Source organism: Moschus berezovskii, chromosome 6 (assembly GCF_049115385.1).
Source record: "Moschus berezovskii isolate FMDL1 chromosome 6, NW_MosBer_1.0, whole genome shotgun sequence".
Taxonomy (NCBI): domain Eukaryota; kingdom Metazoa; phylum Chordata; class Mammalia; order Artiodactyla; family Moschidae; genus Moschus; species Moschus berezovskii.
The window spans coordinates 4,001,172-4,022,331 of NC_142465.1; positions in this window are offsets into that span (position 1 = coordinate 4,001,172).

Consider the following 21,160-nt stretch of genomic DNA (forward strand, 5'->3'; position numbering starts at 1 on the left):
GTTCAGAAGGCAAAAATATTTCTTGAACACACTTCACAAAACAATTCTGAGCACAAGCATTTGGAAACATTAAACAAGAAGTATTTACTTTCTACAGACTCTGGAGTTTTATTTATATGTTGAATTGTTTTCTGAACAGGTAAAAGAGTCACATAGCCTACAGATCAGGACAAGAATTTGGATGAGAAGTTTCCCATGTGCAGTCCTCCAAAATGAAACTTTTAGAACCTTCCCTGACATGCTGCACACTTAGTTGCTCAATCGTGTCCAACTCTTTGTAGTCTGCCAGGCTCCTCTGTCCACGGAATTTTTCAGGCAAGAATACGGGGAGTGGGTTGCCATTTCCTCCTTAAGGGGATCTTAGGGATCAAAAGAGTCTCCTGCGTCTCCTGTATTGCAGGCAAATTCTTTACCTGCCGAGGGATAACTAAATAAATTCAATGCAGAGTAATTCAGGAAAATGTATTCCAGGATCAATAGATAAGCAGAGTCATTTTATTACAAAGAATTCAGTTCAGTTCAGTTCAGTTCAGTCGCTCAGTCATGTCCAACTCCTTGCGACCCCATGAATCACAGCACGCCAGGCCTCCCTGTCCATCACCAACTCCCGGAGTTCACTCAAACTCATGTCCACAGAGTCGGTGATGCCATCCAGCCGTCTCATTCTCTGTTGTCCCCGTCTCCTCCCACCCCCAATCCCTCCTAGCATCAGACTCTTTTCCAGTGAGTCAACTCGTCTCATGAGGTGGCCAAAGTATTGGAGGTTCAGCTTCAGCATCAGTCCTTCCAATGAACACCCAGGATTGATCTCCTTTAGAATGGACTGGTTGGATCTCCTTGCAGTCCAAGGGACTCTCAAGAGTCTTCTCCAGCACCACAGTTCAAAAGCATCAATTCTTCGGCGGTCAGCTTTCTTCACAGTCCAACTCTCACATCCATACATGACCACGGGAAAAACCATAGCCTTGGCAAAGTAATGTCTCTGCTTTTTAATATACTATCAAGGTTGGTCATAACTTTCCTTCCAAGGAGTAAGCGTCTTTTAATTTCCTGGCTGCAATCAGCATCTGCAGTGATTTTGGAGCCCAAAAAAATAAAGTCTGACACTGTTTCCCCTGTTTCCCCATCTATTTCCCATGAAGTGATGGGACCAGATGCCATGATCTTCGTTTTCTGAATGTTGAGCTTCAAGCCAACCTTTTCACTCTCCTCTTTCACTTTCATCAAGAGGCCTTTGAGTTCCTCTTCACTTTCTGCCATAAGGGTGGTGTCATCTGCATATCTGAGGTTATTGGTATTTCTCCCGGCAATCTTGATTCCAGCTCGTGCTTCTTCCAAGCCAGCGTTCCTCATGATGTACTCTGCATAGAAGTTAAATAAGCAGGGTGACAATATACAACCTTGACGTACTCCTTTTCCTATTTGAAACCAATCTGTTGTTCCATGTACAGTTTTAACTGTTGCTTCCTGACTGGCATACAGGTTTCTCAAGAGGCAGGTCAGGTGGTCTGGTATTCCCATCTCTTTCAGAATTTTCCACAGTTTATCGTGATCCACACAGTCAAAGGCTTTGGCAGAGTCAATGAAGCAGAAATAGATGGTTTTCTGGAACTCTTGCTTTCTCCATGATCCAGCGGATGTTGGCAATTTGATCTCTGGTTCCTCTGCCTTTTCTAAAACCTGCTTGAACACACCTTTCAATTCAATTGAAATCTCCCAAAGAATTCAAAATGGTTTATAGATTAACTCTCCTTTCCACAGCATCTAGATGAAATGACCTCTAGTTTAAGTGGCTCTCAAGGTTAAATTTAAGAATTGCCATGACTGCTACACGAAGGCTTTATTTTTATAAAGCTAAAAATAGTATAAAAATTATTTCACTAATATTTTTAAGTCTGCAGAGTAGATATCAAATGTCCATTTCTCTCCTTTCCCATCTTTTCTCATACTTTCCCAGTGTGGGGATAAAAGCAAACAGGTGAATGACAGACGTAATCAGGCAAGAAGAGAGTAACAGTGAGCAAAAGAAATTACAGAGAGAATGTCAGAGCCAGGGACACGGGAAGGAGGGTCAGGAGGAAGGGTACAAGAGGAGGGAGAGAGACGTCACCAGAGCAATGAGACAGGGCTAATGTTTTCTCTGGACCTTCCAAAATCCAGGGTCACGGAGAAATAAGACATGCAAGCTACCCAATTCCTGTTCTCCTGTGTCTGGGTTATCACAGCAGGTCTTGAAATACTAGTTCTCTGGGTTGTCAAGTCTCAATGTAACACTACCATTAGTAGAGTTAGGCAGAGTGATTCCGTGGATAAATTTAGTGCATTAAATACCCTTAATCCTCACTGCAAATTCCATAGCCAGAATTGTTTATGAAGAATTGAATTAACTAGCTTTAGTTTTACTCCTACTCTCCTGATTAAGTCTCTATCTGGACAAATGAGATGAGTTACTTAAAGCCAGATGTAAAGGCATTCTCACTGAGGAGCTGTCCCTTATAGGGTAGATTTATCAGATTCGGCTTTCATGGAAAAGTTCAATTTATCCAGAAAAACCTTTCTCTAGTGATACAGGAAGTCCATTCTTTGGTCAAAGACAAATACGTAGTAGCTGGATTTTCTAGCCTGGATCTCCAGATGAGTAACGCCAAAGAAACTAAAAAAGCCCAAATGATAGGTTCTATTCCGTTATACTTCATGGGGAAAACTGATTAGTGATTAGTTTATAGATACTAATCACTCTGTGTGCGTGATCATGTATATGGTGTGACATCTCCGATGGTCTCAGACACATCACAGGAGCCAATCACATATTGTGTGCTCCTCAGTATGGCCACGTATGGTACTGGGACACTCCCCTGTTAACCAAGCACAGACAGCACCCCCTGAGCACCAAGTCATGGTGCTGATGGTTGATGGCTGATGATGGGAAGCAACTCACATTGTGAATCAAGGAACAGAAGGGGAAGCATTCACCATCTGAAGAGAAGCTCCTGACCAAGGAAGTCGTTTTAAGCTAAGCATCAGAAGATCCCCTGGAGAAGGAGACGGCAACCCACTCCAGTATTCTTGCCTGGAGAATCCTGTGGACAGAGAAACCTGATGGGCTACAGTCCACAGGGTCACAAAGTGTCCGACATGACTGAAGGGACTTAGCACGCATGCAAGCATCAGAAAACAGAAGATGACTGACAAACCCAAAAATACGCACAATGTATCCCAACTATCCACAAACTGTGTACAGGTAACAAAGGCCCCCTTGTTCCAAACCTCAGGGCCAAAATGTTTCAGAACTCAGAACTGTATGTATTTCAGGAAGATACTAAAGTGCCTGTTTGTTGTTGTTTAGTCACTCAGTCTTGTCTGACTCTTTGTGACTCCATTAACTTTAGCCTGCCAGGCCCCTCTGTCAATGGGATTTTCTAGGCAAGAATACTGACGTAGGTTGCCATTCCCCTCCCAGGGGATCTTTCCGACCCAGGGATTGAACCTGAGGCTTCTGTGGCTCCTGCACTGTAGGGGGATTCTTTACCACTGAGCCACCGGGACAGCCCAAAGTGCATATATTACATAATAAATAATCCCCCACCAAGGTCTGAAGTGGGACTCAGAAATCAAGCACATCAGTGTTTCTGCAGCAAAATATGTGACTATTTCCATGAAGGGGGATACATAAACAGCCTAAATTCCCTCTGTGAGGTTAGGTCTGGTTTTACCTTCAAATAAGTTAGGAAAAAGGCTTTCAGTTTTTTGAGCTTTTTGAAAATGGATATAAAAGATTGTGGGCCTATACGCTTTCCTTCAACATAAATTACTAGTTTAGGGATAAAGATGTGACAGACTCTACCTCTGGCACCTTTATTGCTACTCCACTTCCATGATTTGCTTCCAAACCTACTCTACCACTCTGAGAGAACCCCTGGTTATACTATACCTTAATGCACTGAGGCCACAAATTCATTCTTTCAATTAGAGCAAATGACTGATTTTACTGAACACCTACTAAGGGCCCACCAGACAGCAGAAACACACTACAAACAGTGACTCAGCTATGTTATCAAGCGACTCTGGAGCCTAAGGCCACACATTCCGAAATTCTAGACTTCCTATTTTACAAAGGCTATAGGGGGGAAAAAAAGGAAATATTTACCTTTACACCTTCTACTCAAAGGATTCTGATGTGAAATTTATTTTTAATTAGTATTTTTGAGTCATCTAAGAAAACACCACTGCCAAACAAGTTTATGTGAAAGTAATCTTGAGCAGCAAGTAATACTTTAAAAATGCCTGGATTTTAAAATTTGTTTAATTATTATTATCAACACATAGGTTCTCTCCTTACCATGCCTTCCCTTTCTAGGAAAAATTTTTGTAAAACAACAAAGCTCTAATTCAAACAATTTAATGCTTACTTTTTATCCAAACAAACGATAGCAAAAGATTTATTATGTAACACAAGTTAATACTTAGTTCAATTAATTTGAAAACAGAAAAATTACTATCTTATGGGGCATAGATTTAATTTGACATGCTGGAACCAATGACTGCTATTTAAAAACTTGTTTTAACTGTTTTGATTTTATTCTAGGGCGATGTTCCCAATATTCTATCTTTGTAGAATGGCTGTATTTTACCTTTAAGTATTAAAATGGTCATCCAAAGGATTTTAAGCAGTCTTCCAGATTCAGAATTCCTCTGGTTTGATAAAGACAAGCCAGAGAATAATTTGAAAGATGGGACCATAATACAAGATCACGTCAAAACAGAAAAATAACACTAGTGATATAATTTGGCATTAAAATAAAGGATATGAAAACCATGGCTCTGCACTTAGGGAAAATCATTCCAATATTTTTAGTTTTGAGCCAATACCATGTCTGGAACAAAGCTTTTAGCCATATTGGAGTATTATTTACACCTTCACAATTTTCTGTATCTTATGCCAGCAACCTATAGAAAATCCAACCCATGAGTTAAAAGCAGACAATCGAGGTCTTCTATTTGACATGAGCAAATTCGATGAATAAAAATGTTGCTAATTTTACATTTCTTACAAATCTTCTTGATTCAGGGATTGAATAATAGTATAGAGCTTTAAGTCAGCTGTATAAGATTAGAACAATCTGACATGTCACATGCTGTAGATAAATAGGTAAAATATTACACAAGCTAGGACAGAATTTGTCCCCATATGAAATATTAAAACTGAATGCAACTGAACTCTGCCAACCACATGCAGCTGGACAGCGGGATGTCAGGGCATGCATTAGTCAGGCAGCACACACACTACCTGGCCTGCCCAGTTGGTGCAGTGTTAAAGAATCAGCCTGCTAATGCCTGCAGGAGAGGTAAGAACCATGGGTCTGATCCCTCTGTCGGGAAGATCCCCTAGAGGAGGGCATGGTGACCCACTCCAGTATTCTTGCCTGGAAAATTCATAGACATAGGAGCCTGACAGACTACGGTCCATGTCAAAGAGTTGGACATGACTGAGCACACACACACAACACATCCAAACTTACTACAATTCATGTAACAGGCTCACTGGATATTTGACTGTACAGGGAAGTCAAGCTCCTACAGCAAGGGTGTCATAATGAAAAATTCATGGTCCCTAGAAAGAGCTAAAAACCTTAAGTTTGCTCTGTTGTGGACAATTGAATATACAATACTTATTGAAAAAGTACCTTATTTTAAGAGATGATTCTGCTTGAATCAAATTATCCCCATATCTCAAGCTGTATTTTGGGTATCTTCTTCCAAATGCTAGAACTTTTTAAAAATTGTTTACTCAAAAATTCCATCTGCTTAGATATGTTGTTCTTTCAAGACTTTTATTATTGCTAGTACAACGCTTATCAGACAGTGGCAAGCTGACTTCTATGGTCTGTCAACTGACAGCCTTATTAAGTACAATATAACGCATTTGAGATATTTCAAAAATATCTATTAATGTAGTTATTTCAGTACATATCTAATATGTACTGAAACAATTCCTGACTGAAGAACCTGGTGAATCCTGTATCCTTGTGTCCCACCTGTAGGGTATATAGTCAAAACATTACACGTTCTACCCTTTGCAATTTTCAAAACTGGTCACTTTATAAACAGATAAGATTTTATATAAAAATTTACTGACAAAATATATAGTTACCTACTTCAGAATGAGGAAACTAAAAATGACTAGCTAGAATTAAATTCTTTAAGTGTTTAATCTTCATATCCCAATTTTGTGGCATATTATTAGGAGGGCAAGAGCAATATAAATCCAACTTTTCTTATCTTGTTTCAGTCCTTGAATAGTCGAGTCCCTTCCTGGAAGCAAAACCTGCTCAGAAGTATGATCAAAGGACACTTGACTCTTGCTGTACTGTTTCTTATTCCTGAGCATAGTGATATCCTTGGATATAGAACAAAATGGCCCAAGTAATTTTCTTACCAAAGACATTTCTTTCTACCTCATCAGTGGTGAAATTTGTACATATTTGGGAGGTGAACAAAAAGAAAAAAGACTGGACCTCTAACTCTAGTTGAGTAAAATACCTTGTGAGAATTAGCCAAACAACTCAAGTAAAAGTGTGGTTTCATTTTTGCATGAGTCAGAAACCAAAGAGCCACAGTGGGAAACGGAATTTAATCTTTCAAGTTTGAAGTTCAACGCTGCTACCAATCCCAACACCCTGCTTGACATTTATTACAGGGCTGAAGGAGAAATATTCTTCTTTATGAATTTCATACCTTCCAGCCTCCTTTTTGACAATTCCAACCTAACGCTTCTTAAAAGCATAGACTGCTTTTTGTGTACCCAAAATATTGTCTGAACTTCTTTTCCTTGAGCAGTGTTGACATCCAGTGGAGACACAGGATAATTACAGGTGTCTCAAAATCCCCATGGACTATAGCCTAGAACAGATGTATCTGGTTTGAGACAGTTGATACACAATGCAGCAACAAAAATTCATTTTTCGCACACACACAACTGAAATAGAATGAAAGGAACAGTAGTTTAAAGTAGCAAAGGTGGATGAGAAAACTTTTGTGACCTAGCCCGTTAGGAAAAGAGTTCTTGGCTGGCTATGACAGCAAACTGAACATCAAAACTGAAAACTTTTTCTATGCAAAAGACACCATTAAAAGATTAAGAAACAGATTGTAGACTGGGAGAAAATATTTGCAAATCACACATTTGACAAAAAAAAAAAAATCAGAGTATATGAAGAACTCTCAGGACTCAGCAGTACAAATCTGCTTCTATGCAAGGTCAAAAAACAGAGCCTGGACTTACCTTCTTGGCTAAAATAACCCAAATTTAATGCACAAAATATATGACACAATGGTTTTTAAGATACTGGACATCAGGCAATAAAGAACAGTGATATGAGAAAGGAAATGAGTAAGCAAGTCCTAGGATTTCCCAGTCTACTGCCTTGGGAACGTTTCCATTACATAGTGCAGGAAGGGAAAGCCCAGGCAAAATCCAGAGAAATTCCTGAGTTGAGGAGGAGCTGAAAGTCTGGGGAGGTAAAGGCAGCTAGATTTCACAAGACAGGATCAAAAACAGAGTCTGTCTTATTTATTTTTATTCTTACTCTTCATTGTATTCCTAGCCACTCACTTGTGGACTGGCACATACTAAGCATTCAAAGATGGACCATAAAGAAGGCTGAGCACCAAAGAATTGATGCTTTCGAACTGTGGTGCAGAAGAATACTCTTGAGAGTCTCTTGAACAGCAAGGAGATCAATCCAGTCAATCCTAAAGGAAATCAACCCTGAATACTCGTTGGAAGCACTGGAAGCTGAAGCTCCAATACTTTGGCCACCTGCTGCCTACTCTTTGGGAAATTTGCCAATACTTTGGCCACCCAAAGGCCTATTCTTTGGGAAAGACCCTGCTGCTGGGAAAAACTGAGGGCAGGAGGAGAAGGGGGTGACAGAGGATGAGATGGTTGAATGGCATCATAGACTCAATGGACATGAGTTTGAGCAAACCCCCAGAGACAGGGAGGGACAGGGAGGCCTGGCACGCTGAGTCCATGGGGTTGCAAAGAGTCAGACACGACTTAGCAACTGAAGAGCAACAACAACAGAGCATTCAAAAGATACTGAATGGATTAATGGGTGGATGGATGGGTGGATGAAGAGGTCAATAAACAGGTGCTAAGGAAAATAGTTACCAAGTGAGAGCAAGTTTTGAAGGCAAGATTTATGTATGAAATGAAGGAAACATTTCCCCATGGTTGGAAAGACAAGCTAATGTATACTAACTGTTAAAATCTTAATCTAGTCTTCATTGGCCTGAGCCTGTGTGTATTCAGCAGTTACCCAGCACATGCTGCATACTGACTCTGTTCATGTATTTTTAAAATTCAGCATAGAGGAGAACTTAAGCAGGGATTCTGGAATGAAAGCGTGCACTGATAATAGAAGGCTTGTTTCTCAAGTCTAAGACGTGCTGTGACTCAATGCTCCGTTTATGTTTTTTATAAGTCTCAAGGGTTGTCTCCACTGATCCAAGACTCAGTTAGACAACAAGTTTTTTAGCCCGGTAAAGCACATTATGTTGCAAGTTTCCTTGACTGTTCCCTTAGTACTTCTACACTAACACATTAGTTTTTCTAAAATTCCCTTAAAAGATACGCTTCATTTAAATGGCTTTGATTCTAGAAACTTAATACCAAAACTTTCCAGTCATCTCTCAAAGAGATTATCATATTAAGGCTTTGGAAAATCCAAAGTGATCTAACAATTTAATTCTACTTTCTTCTGGGCACATTTCCACATCATTTAAACTTGAGCAACTGACACTTCTGTTCACCATCTTATGTAAACAGTCTATATCCATGAATGCTACATCTTAAATTAATTCTAGTCTGTTCTGGGAGTGAGTGTGGGGGAAGTATGCTTGTAGAATATTATACAGAAATCGGGACTTACATTTTATGCTCGTATTTCTTCCATGTGCTAAAGATTTGTTGTTGTTATTGTTGTTTAGTTGCTAATTTGTGTCCAACTCTTTTGTGACACCATGGACTATAGCCTGCTAGGCTCCTCTGTGCCTGGGATTGTCTAGGCAAGAATTTTGAATGGTTGCCATTTCCTTCTCCAGGGGCACTTTCTGACCAGGGATTGAATCCATGTCTTCTGCACTGGCAGGTGGATTCTTTACTGCTGAGCCATATGCCTCTAAATAAAATTGGGGAATGAACAGAAAATAGTGGAATGAATCAAAGCTCTTGATAACTCTTTCCCTTTTTTCACTGAAATACCTGTAGAATCATACACAAGAGAGAAGCTGCCTCATCAATTGCCAAAATAAATGGAATTTAGCTTATTCCTATTTGTGATCAATGGTATTAAGGCAATACTGGCAGGCAAACTGACCTACAAATGTTGTCTCAAGAAGAATCTCTACCAGAAGCCTTAGGACCCCATCCTAGTCTTCTTCAAGATAAGCTCCACAAGAAGTACGAGATGGGAGTTTTTGTCTGCCCCAACTTCTCCTGTCTAAACTGCCCAGTAGATTTATTAGCTCCATAGAGTGTCTCAGAGATTCAAGACTTGACCTCTTCTCTCCATTCCAAATCCTCTTACTCTGCTTTCCACCCAAGTGTTTTACATCAAGTCTTTGCCTCTCTTCACATTGCTGCCTTCTTTTGTCTTTGGATCTTGACCCTGGCTTTATCACTCAGTGTAGCTTTCCAGACTTTTTTCTCCTTAGTCTTTAACCCATAGGTCATTTTTGACCTATTTCTATGTTGTTCCTGGAACCTCAGCCTAAGTCCAGCATCCTGGATACAGGAAACTATGAGTAATGAATCATACTAAGAAAATACCCTACAGTGAAAGAAAAAGAAATGTGCAGAAGTCTCAAAGGAAATACTTGGGTTAGAACTATTAGCCATTATAAACAAGATAAAAAGGAGAATGGCAAGGACAGACTAGACTGAATTCTAGAACTATTCTGTTGACAGCTGCTGCTGCTAAGTCACTTCAGTCGTATCCGACTGTGCGACCCCATAGACGGCAGCCCACCAGGCTCCCCCGTCCCTGGGACTCTCCAGGCAAGAACACTGGAGTGGGTTGCCATTTCCTTCTCCAATGCATAAAAGTGAAAAGCAATGACAGTAAAAAGTATAGACTTTCCTGTGGAGAATCATATTCTTGAAACAACAGATAGATTCCAGGAACATATGCAGGATGCACAACAACAAACAATAATGTAAGAGAAGATGACAGATGTGGAAAGTAGAATAGCACTCTAACTAAAAATTGATAGGTACTTCTGAATGTAGGATCAACACAACAGGACAGATAATCAAGGCTATAACTGAAGAAAAATTTTCAGCATTAAAAACACAAAGCTAAACTAAAACTGAATATTCAAAAGGCTTACTATTTTATAATCAGCATCAATAGCAAAAGCTGGTAAAATCTTTGAATTAAAAAAAAAGAAAGAATTTATCATACTTTCAAGTCTAAAAATAAGATTCTATTAAAAAGAAGTCAAAATCAGAAAATCCTCAAACTCCTCTGCTATAACACCCAATGCCAGAAGATAATCAAGATAATGGAGTGATGACCTCATAGCCCTGAGAAGAGTTTCTGCAGGAAAATTTTATTGGCAAAGCTGCCACTCATTCATATGTGAAGGTAATAGAGTGATGCTCTTCATTTTGCACACTTGAGTACCCTGTCTTCAGGGATCACAACTCCCTTTGGCCTTTATCCATAACACTCAGGCCCTTGAACAAAAGCCTTGAATAAAAGGACAAAATAATCTTCAAATTAGCTTCAGGGATAAGCAAATCTGAGAAACAGGACATAAATTTACTTAAGGGAGAGAGATGATGCTAATAAGTCAACACAACTAGATCTCATTAGCAAATTAGGACACCCATGCCCACATGAAAAACGAGAACACCAAACCCTTATATGAAACTGCTGAAGATCAATGAAAGGGAGAAGAAAATAAAGGTTAAAATTCCTCTATAAGCCATAGCAAAAACTTATTTTATTTATTAAGTACCATTACATTTATTATTTTAGTGCTGGAAGAATTTGTGTAAGGACAGCAATATTATGAGCATCACTAAAAATTTGGTTTTATCTCCCATATCTTACCTAAATATACATTTTTAATCCTTTCATTAATTCAACAAGCATTTATTGACTGTTAATTGTGCCAGACCCTGCTCCAAGGGCACACTTCAGCCTTCACCTCTCCTCCTGACTCTAGACATGAGGAGGGGTACTCATGTGTTTGGTTAAGGTCAAGCACATCATTACTTCTTAGATTATGAGCCAAGATGGTTGTGTTTCCTGTGTCTATATGTTTTTAAATTTAATCTTTCTTTGAAATGTCTATTGAAACTAAAATCCACTGATGATAGGTAAAATGGGACTGGGATTGACTTCAGTGTAGGAAAAAGCATTTGGCCTGGGAAGGACTAACAGGATCAGAGTAGAACCAGGACACACTATGAGGAAAGCCTTGGTGAGCCATTCTAAGCTTAAAGGAGAAAGGGCCTTTCACTTGGATTCCTGAACTAAGGTTGGTGTTTCCTTGCTTCTTCTCACACCAGAAGAAAAGTCATCTCACCTTCATGAGGTGAGTCTAGGAAAAAGAGGCCAGTGAGGCCACCCACATGCCTATTTGGTGTCCAGGCCACTTAGCACCCTTTTAAAAAGCACACTATGGTTCAATTATAATCCACCCAAGAGGGTCTGGTATTTTTACACAAGGATTGAGGCCAAAATCCTTATGGTGGCATTGCCAAAAAGGTATTCTCAAAAAAAAAAAAAAAAAAAAATGTTTGATGATAAAATTCAGAGTTTTTAAACTGATATTTTTAAAAACCTTCTTGGAATTTTATAGAATAGAATATTAATGTATCCAGGAGCAAAGTTTATTCAATCTCCAATAATTCTACATTTCTAAACCAAAATTGACCACAGAAATTCTTTACGCGGAAGGCCTATTTACATGTTGTAAAAGAGTAAAACTGAATATATAAAACTGCTTTAGAATGATAGGGTGACTTCTATCTGGAATTGTTTTCACATCTTCGTAAAGTAACAATCAGAATTATAGCTGCTACCTGTTGAATGCTTACTATATTCCTGGCACCATTCTGAATGCTTTATATATGTTAAATCATATAATCTTCATATCATCATCATGTGATAGGTCCTGTTATTCTCTCCTACTTAACAGATGAGGAAACTAAGAGATCAAATAACTTATCCATGAGCACTCAAAGTGTAAGGAACAAAACCAGAATCTGAATTCAGACAAACTTCAGACTCCAGCCTTAAGCACAGCACTTGATCACCTCCTGCCCAACTATTAATGTCTTTCTTTATATAGTTAATACATGATTAAGCAGCCAGAAAGCTCTAGAGCCCAGCCATCTCCTCACTTCTTTCCAACTTGAAGACTCAAGTCATATCAGACACTGGATAAAATGATAGGTGTAATTCTTACCTTTCAGTTCAGTTCAGTTCAGTTCAGTCGCTCAGTCGTGTCCGACTCTTTGCGACCCCATGAATCACAGCACGCCAGGCCTCCCTGTCCATCACCAACTCCCGGAGTTCACTCAAACTCATGTCCATCGAATCGGTGATGCCATCCAGCCATCTCATTCTCTGTCGTCCCCGTCTCCTCCCACCCCCGGTCCCTCCTACCATCAGACTCTTTTCCAGTGAGTCAACTTGTCGCATTAAGTGTCCAAAGTATTCTTACCTTTAGACTAATGAAAATCAGGGAAGGAAAACAGACAAGTAAGCCAATAAATACAACCTATTCCTCTACACATTCACAGAGGAATACATGGGCAACAGTCTATGGATTCGCATAGAGGAATATATCCAGGAATTTTATATTACTTCACAAAAGCTGGCAAAGGCACAGACCAATCAGCATAAAAGCTAGCCATAGCATGCTGGTTAAGTTGCTAAATTGTGTCCAACTCTTGTGACTCCATGGGGATTAGCCCACCAGGCTCCTCTATCGATGACATTTCTCAGGAAAGAATACTAGAGTGGGTTGCCTTTATTTCTCTGGGAGATCTTCCCAATCCAGGGATCAAACTCACATCTCCTGTATTATAGGCAGATTCTTTCATTGACTGAGCCACCAGGGAAGCCCAGAAGCTAGCCCCAGAGCTGGCACAAAGTCCCAGAGACTCCCTGCTATACTGATATATTCCCCTTTCCTTTCTGGATCGTGAGGTGATTCAAACGGTCCCAAGGTGAGGCCAAGGTAATCAGGGTGTTGGAGCTCTGTTTGAGCTCAGAGCAATGGCTGTTTTTCAACTTGCACAGAAGTGTTTCAATGTTTAACAAGAGATATGGCTATAAGGCCACCATACTGTCTGCATATGCCCTGGGGTTTTCCTGTCTACTGCTCTCACATAGGCTGTCAACCAAAGGTAGCAAAGATGCTCTTAGGCATGAGACTTCCAGACATGAGAAGAGAAGGTTGATTTTTCTCCCTCCTCCACCCACGAACAATTCCTCTAGTCTCCAGCAGACTTGATCCTCCACCTCAGTATTTCCCAGTGCGGTATTTATACCATTTGTAACTATCACTTTAGGAGGTCATAATGAGCTTGAAAAATTCTATTGGCTATGTATTTACAAGGGCTTCCCAGATGGCACTAGTGATAAGAACCCACCTGCCAAGGCAGCAGACACAAGAGATGCAGGTTCGATCCCTGGTTTGGGAAGATCCCCTGTAGGAGGGGATGGTAACCCACTCCAGTATTCTTTTGTAGAGAATCCCATGAACAGAAGAGCCTGGCGGGTTACACTCCACAGGGTCGCAAAGAACTGGACTCGATGGACATGGGTTTGAGTGAACTCCGGGAGTTGGTGATGGACAGGGAGGCCTGGTGTGCTGTGATTCATGGGGTCACAGAGAGTCGGACACGACTGAGCGACTGAACTGAACTGAACTGAACTGAAGAGACTTAGCATGCAGGCAGCATGCACGTGTATTTAAAAGCAGCAACTCAAACCATAATTTTGTTCACATTGTTGCTTAGACCAAAGCTATATTTTTTTAAGGTTAAGAAAATACAAGAGACATATACAAAAAAAAAAGTAAAAACCATGAAGCTTTTAAATAAAAGATTAGGTCTGAGGAGCATTGTCCTATCCTAAGATAAATTTCTTCATTCATATGACATTTTTCTATATTATCTCTCACCGCTGTGCTTAAATCATCTTTTTTTTTTTTTTCACTTCCTACTCTTCTAGGTCGCTCTTCTCCCTGGCAGCCCAAAGTCTACTGCAATGCCTCATTTTCAGAAATGAACAAAGTGGTTTCTATATCCAGTATAGCTGGCAGTATTTGAAAGCCTGTGAAGAGGAACTAAAAAGCCTCCTGACGAAAGTGAAAGAGGAGAGTGAAAAGGTTGGCTTGAAGCTCAACATTCAGAAAACGAAGATCATGGCATGTGGTCCCATCACTTCATGGGAAATAGATGGAAAAACAGTGGAAACAGGGTCAGACTTTATTTTGGGGGGCTCCAAAATCACTGCAGGTGCTGATTGCAGCCAGGAAATTAAAAGACGCTTACTCCTTGGAAGGAAAGTTATGACCAACCTTGATAGTATATTAAAAAGCAGAGACATTACTTTGCCAACCAAGGTTCATCTAGTCAAGGCTATGGTTTTTCCCGTGGTCATGTATGGATGTGAGAGTGGGACTGTGAAGAAAGCTGAGCGCCGAAGAATTGATGCTTTTGAACTGTGGTGTTGGAGAAGACTCTTGAGAGTCCCTTGGACTGCAAGGAGATCCAACCAGTCCATTCTAAAGGAGATCAATCCTGGGTGTTCATTGGAAGGACTGATGCTAAAGCTGAAACTCCAATACTTTGGCCACCTCATGCGACGAGTTGACTCACTGGAAATGACTCTGATGCTGGGAAAGGCTGGGGGCGGGAGGAGAAGGGGACGACCGAGAATGAGATGGCTGGATGGCATCACCGACTCTGTGGACATGAGTTTGAGTGAACTCTGGGAGTTGGTGATGGACAGGGAGGCCTGGCGTGCTGTGATTCATGGGGTCGCGGAGAGTCGGACACGACTGAGTGACTGAACTGGTAGGAATACAAACTATCTAGAGCAAAGGATTAAATGTATTACCTAAGTATCCAAACCACAGAGATGAGGATCCAGCTTCACGTATGACTGGATCCCCAGAGTAGGATATTATCAGAACTGACACTTTGTTATCTCTGAGTGTTCCTTTCTTTCTTTCTCACAGATTTTTCCATATGATAGTCAACTTGGCAGCAGACAGCTCCAGGGTCACAACTGTACAGTGCTGAGAACTATTTAAAGTTTTCCAATAAGCCCACATAGAAAAATTTCAAGGACGGACTCTGATTGGATAGAGTTGTCACGTACTCACTGCTGCTGCTGCTGCGTCACTTCAGTCGTGTCCGACTCTGTGTGACTCCATAGACGGAAGCCCACTAGGCTCCCCCATCCCTGGGATTCTCCAGGCAAGAACACTGGAGTGGGTTGCCATTTCCTTCTCCAATATGTGAAAGTGAAAAGTGAAAGTGAAGTCGCTCAGTCGTGTCTGACCCTTAGTGACCCCACGGACTGCAGCCTACCAGGCTCCTCCATCCATGGGATTTTCTAGGCAATAGTACTGGAGTGGCTTGCCATTGCCTTCTCCGACATACTCACTAGAAATACATATACATGGTGGGAGAAAAGCATTTCCCCTAAAGAGAGATAACAGAAAAATGTGGCATATAATTTTAAATGAAAAAAATTTCAACTAGGGACTTTGCTTGCAGTCCAGTGGTTAAGACTTCACCTTCAAAGCAAGAGTGTGTGGGTCTGATCCCTGATGGAGAGTTAAGATCCCACATGCCTCCAGGCCAAAAAACATAATACAGAAGCAATATTGTAACAAATTCAATAAAGACTTTAAAAATGGTCCATGTAAAAATAGTTTTTAAAAAATTTCAGCTGTATAAATAGCACCTTACATAATTTTATGCCAAAATTTGGGTTTTGAGAAGCTTCTCTCATATTGTTGTTGTTTAGTCACTGAGTCACTTCCAATTCTTTTGCAATCCCACAGACCGTAGCCCGCCAGGCTCATCTGTCCATGGGATTTCCCAGGCAAGAATTCTGGAGTTGGTTGCTATTTCCTTCCTTCAGGGATCGAACCCTTATCTCCTGCATTGGCAGTTTCATTCTTTACCACTGAGCCACCAGAGAAGTGCCTCTCATATTAAGGGACATCAGATCTTTGAAGGCCAAGGAATTCTGTAGAAAGGTGGTCCCCATACCATATAAAATGCTCCTAGAAGATTTTATAGATGTGGAAATGCTCGCAGGATGAGTAGGAGTTTGTTTGGTGAACAGTAGGTGATATCTGGGGCAGAGGGAACAGTAGATGAAAATTCAAAGAGGGAGAAGATAACATAACCTGAGGGAAAGCAATGTTTATCAGCTGGTTGGTTTATTCGTACTTCTTCATTCCCTATAGGACCTGTGGTGACCAGGACAAAATCAGGAAAACATTGCATTCCTCAGGAGCATTTATAGAAAAAACACTTCTTCATTCCCTATAGGACCTGTGGTGACCAGGACAAAATCAGGAAAACATTGCATTCCTCAGGAGCAGTTATAGAAAAAAACAGCAGGAAGCAGTTATTAGTCAAATTGGCCTAACTGCTGTAGAAAGCAGCCCGCAGGTCTTAAGGTCTTAATGCAACATGCATTTTGTTTTCTGTCTCAGTGCACTGAAGTAAGAAGGGGGACAGGAGAGGAGTCTCTGTTTTCTGCAGTTATCCAGGGACCCATGATTCTTCTATCCTGTGACCTTGCTATTGTCTAGAAGGGTGTTTCTCAAACTCAGAATCACCTAGAGAGCTTGTTAATGCCTCGACCGCTGGGCCCAACTCCAGAGACGCTCACTTTGTAAGCCTTGAGTAGGTCCTGAGAATCTACATTTTGAACAAGCTTCCAGGTGGCATGTGTGCTGCTGGTCCTGGGATTCCATTTGCAGAACCACAGCTGGATAGCCTCCAGGAACTACCTTCAACTAGTGGATGGGGAAGAAGACTTCTCAGAGAATGTTCACCTGCTCCTAACCATCTTCGCTATGAGTTAACAGGCATCACTTTTGTTCACTTTCTATTGTAGGAACTAGCCACTCAGACCTACCTGATACAGGAACTCTGGGAAATTACTCCAGCAATGCATCAAGGAAAGGAGAAAAAGTCGATTTGGCGGCATTATCAGTGTCACAGAGTATAACTGAATTAAAAATACCCGAAAACTAAAAATAAACAAAAAATAAAACCTGAAAGGCCCTCCTAGGGGCAAAACGTGATTTGATTACTGAATTCTTACAGATGGAAAAAGGATTGGTCTTGTAGAATTATATTCAGATAATATTTTCATATTGTTATTCAGCCCTCTTATTTTTTCATTCAAAAATATAAAAGAGCTAATAGTTTCATAATAGTTTTATTAGTTTGTATGTACATACACGCACATATTTTTGTTTGCCTTGTATTCTAGTTTGCTTCTCTTTAGAGTGGAGTTCAGTTCAGTTCAGTTCAGTCGCTCAGTAGTGTCCGACTCTCCGCGACCCAACAAATACACAGCACACCAGGCCTCCCTGTTCATCACCAACTCCCGGAGTTCACTCAAACTCATGTCCACAGAGTCGGTGATGCCATCCAGCCATCTCATTCTCCGTCGTCCCCTTCTCCTCCCGCCCCCAACCTTTCCCAGCATCAGAGTATGTTCCAGTGAGTCAACTCATCGCATGAGGTGGCCAAAGTATTGGAGTTTCAGCTTTAGCATCAGTCCTTCCAATGAACACCCAGGATTGATCTCCTTTAGAATGGACTGGTTGGATCTCCTTGCAGTATAAGGGACTCTCAAGAGTCTTCTCCACACCATAGTTCAAAAGCATCGATTCCTCGGCGATCAGCTTTCTTCACAGTCCAACTCTCACATCCATACATGACCACGGGAAAAACCATAGCCTTGACTAGACGGACCTTGGTTGGCAAAGTAATGTCTCTGCTTTTTAATATACTATCAAGGTTGGTCATAACTGTCCTTCCAAGGAGCAAGCGTCTTTTAATTTCATGGCTGCAATCAGCATCTGCAGTGATTTTGGAGCCCCCAAAAATAAAGTCTGACACTGTTTCCACTGTAGTACTAAATCCTTTCTGGAAGAAGGCATATTGTAAATTATTTTTAAAATACACATATACTTAAAAATCATCTCCCATTGGGTGAGGGTCAGCAAATTAGTAAGCATCACTTCAGTTTGGGGTTCAAAATTCAGTCAAAGTTTTTGCTAAAATCACCCTTGCCTTTCACTAACATAGTGATGATCTGAGAGATTAAAATATTCTCCTGCTGCTTATTATGAAAATGAGCTGTTCCATGTTATGTGCACCAATATGTTCCTCATCTGGAGCCTAATTCATGATGCGGTATAAATTATGTGGCAGTTACCTCCCAAGTTGCAAGTTGCCTTCACCTGTGATTTAATTCTTCCAGCTGCCTGTTCCTTGCTGAATTTTCTTTCAAATACTGAAGAGCAGTAATTACATCCTATTTTTAATTATGCATCCACTCTCCAGGGAAGAAAGGAAACTGATGGTTTCCATACAGGCTGAAATTCATTCTCCTCACTCTGGACTTGCTTTTGCTTTGAGCAGTGCTGCAGTTGACAGCTGAATTTTCAGCTTGTGTTTGGCTCACTTGAATTTGGATATTTCTAGGACTGCAATTCCTAAGGATGACAACATGGAAATACAAAGACTTGTGAGCGATGATTTCTCGTGGTCTCTAGTTAATTGTGTCCTTTCCAGAGACTTGGTCAGAAGACACACATTGCAGTGTTTGTAAAATTTTATGAACATGCAATAAAAAAATTCTGTGAAACTTCCGTCAAATGTAGGGCTCCCGAGATCTATTTAACTTCTATGAGCAATTTAACATCATATTAAATCCATATGAACAGACTGCCAAAAAGAGTATATCTGAGGTTTAGTATTTACTCACAAACTAAGCTAATCCTGGGGTTTCACAGAGGCCCCTTCCCCAATGGGTTTCTAAACTAGCACAATGTAAAATCCACTGCATCTTTAAATATCCAGTCTCACATTTCTGTTTCCTTTCCATTCCCAGTACACAGCACTCAACAAACTTGCCTATAAAAGGCAGTCACTGTAATGAAAAGAGCCATGGGTTTTGCCAATGGAAGTCTCCAGGTTTAAGCACAGTATCAGCAATTTTACTAGTTGTGGCCTTGAACTGTTAATTCAATCCTTCTAAATTTCAATTTCATTACCTGGGAATGGGAATCAGAATATGAAAAATGGAATCACCTTCACTGCCTAAGGAAGCACACTGTAAAGTATCCTTTACAGCTATCAATCTGGGTTCTTTCCATGGACTCAGCACTGAACCTAAGACAAACATTACAAAGCAGAAGTGCAATCCCCTTGCCTGAGTCCCTCTCTCTTTGGCCAACCATCTCCTAATGCTAATACCTGCCCAACTTCACCCATCAGTTCCTCTTCTGTACTTTCACTCAGTCAATTCTCTGCTTCAGGCTTTGTCTCTAACTCCTCAATCTTTTGGAGACAGACTTCCAAAGTGGACACTTAGAGCCATGACCATTCTCTGCAGAATCTCTTTTGAATTGGCAGTGGCTTTCAAAATCTTGAAATCCATATAATCACAAATGAAAAAGCCTTTGTGTGAATCACAAACAAACTGTGGAAAAATTTTAAAGAGATGGGACTACCAGGTCACTTTACCTCTCTCTTGATAAATCTGTATGCAGGATAAGAAGCAACAGTTAGAACCAGATATGGAAAGACTAGTTCAAAATAGGGAAAGGACTACAGCAAGACTGTAAACTGTCACCCCGCTTACTGAACTTACAGGCAGAATACATCATGCAAAATGGGTTGGATGAATCACAAGCTGGAATCAAGATTGCCAGGAGAAACATCAACAACCTCAGATACGCAGATAATACCACTCTAACAGCAGAAAGCAAAGAGGAACTAAAGAGCCTCTTGATGAAGGTGACAGAAGAGAGTGAAAAAGCTGGTTTAAAACTCAACATTCAAAAAACTAAGATTGTGGCATACTGTCCTATCACTTCAAGGCAAATAGATGGGGAAAAAGCAGAAACACTGACAGATTTTATTTTGGGGGGTTCAAAAATCACTGTGGACAGTGACTGCAGCCATGAAATAAAAAGATGTTATTCTATGACAAACCTGCTGCTGCTGCTAAGTCGCTTCAGTCGTGTCCAACTCTGTGTAACCCACAGACACAGCCCACCAGGCTCCCCTGTCCCTGGGATTCTCCAGGCAAGAACACTGGAGTGGGTTGCCATTTCCTTCTCCAATGCAGGAAAGTGAAAAGTGAAAGTGAAGTCGCTCAGTCGTGTTGGACTCTTCACGACCCCATGGACTGCAGCCCACCAGGCTCCTCCATCCATGGGATTTTCCAGGCAAGAGCACTGAAGCGGGTTGCCATTGCCTTCTCCAATGGCAAACCTAGACAGCTATTAAAAAGCAGAGATATCACTTTGCCAACAAATGTCCATATAGTCAAAGTTATTGAGCCAGAAGACAACTGCTTGGGCACCTCTTTCAAGCACCACCAGCTTCGGACCATGAAGTCTTACTTTGCCTGTTAACCACAACCCCGACCCCAAGGACCTTAAAGAAGCTCTCGCAAAAGACTGGCCTCACCAAGCGGGTCCTGTCCGGTTTCAGAACAGCCTGGCCAAGTTCAGGCGCAACCTCTTCCGGCAGGAAAACTGGGGTGTGGACAGGTCCGCTGAGGCAGCTCAGGCGGCGCCCAGCGCCCCCTGCAGGCGCACCACCCTCACAGACCTGACGAGCCCCGCCCTCCGCCTGTGACGTCCATCTTAGCTTTTAAGTTCACAACTTGAACTATATTAAGTATCATTATATTAATAACTTACAGTATCAAATATTTGTTCAATAAAATGTGCAAGTACCATTTCAACCTTGCAGTAGAGTGTAGAATGAACCCTGATTTAAAATAAGCTAGCCTTCTTGCTAGTTCGATCTTGCTCTATTTGATCTTGATCTTAGGCAACTCAACTAGCTTTC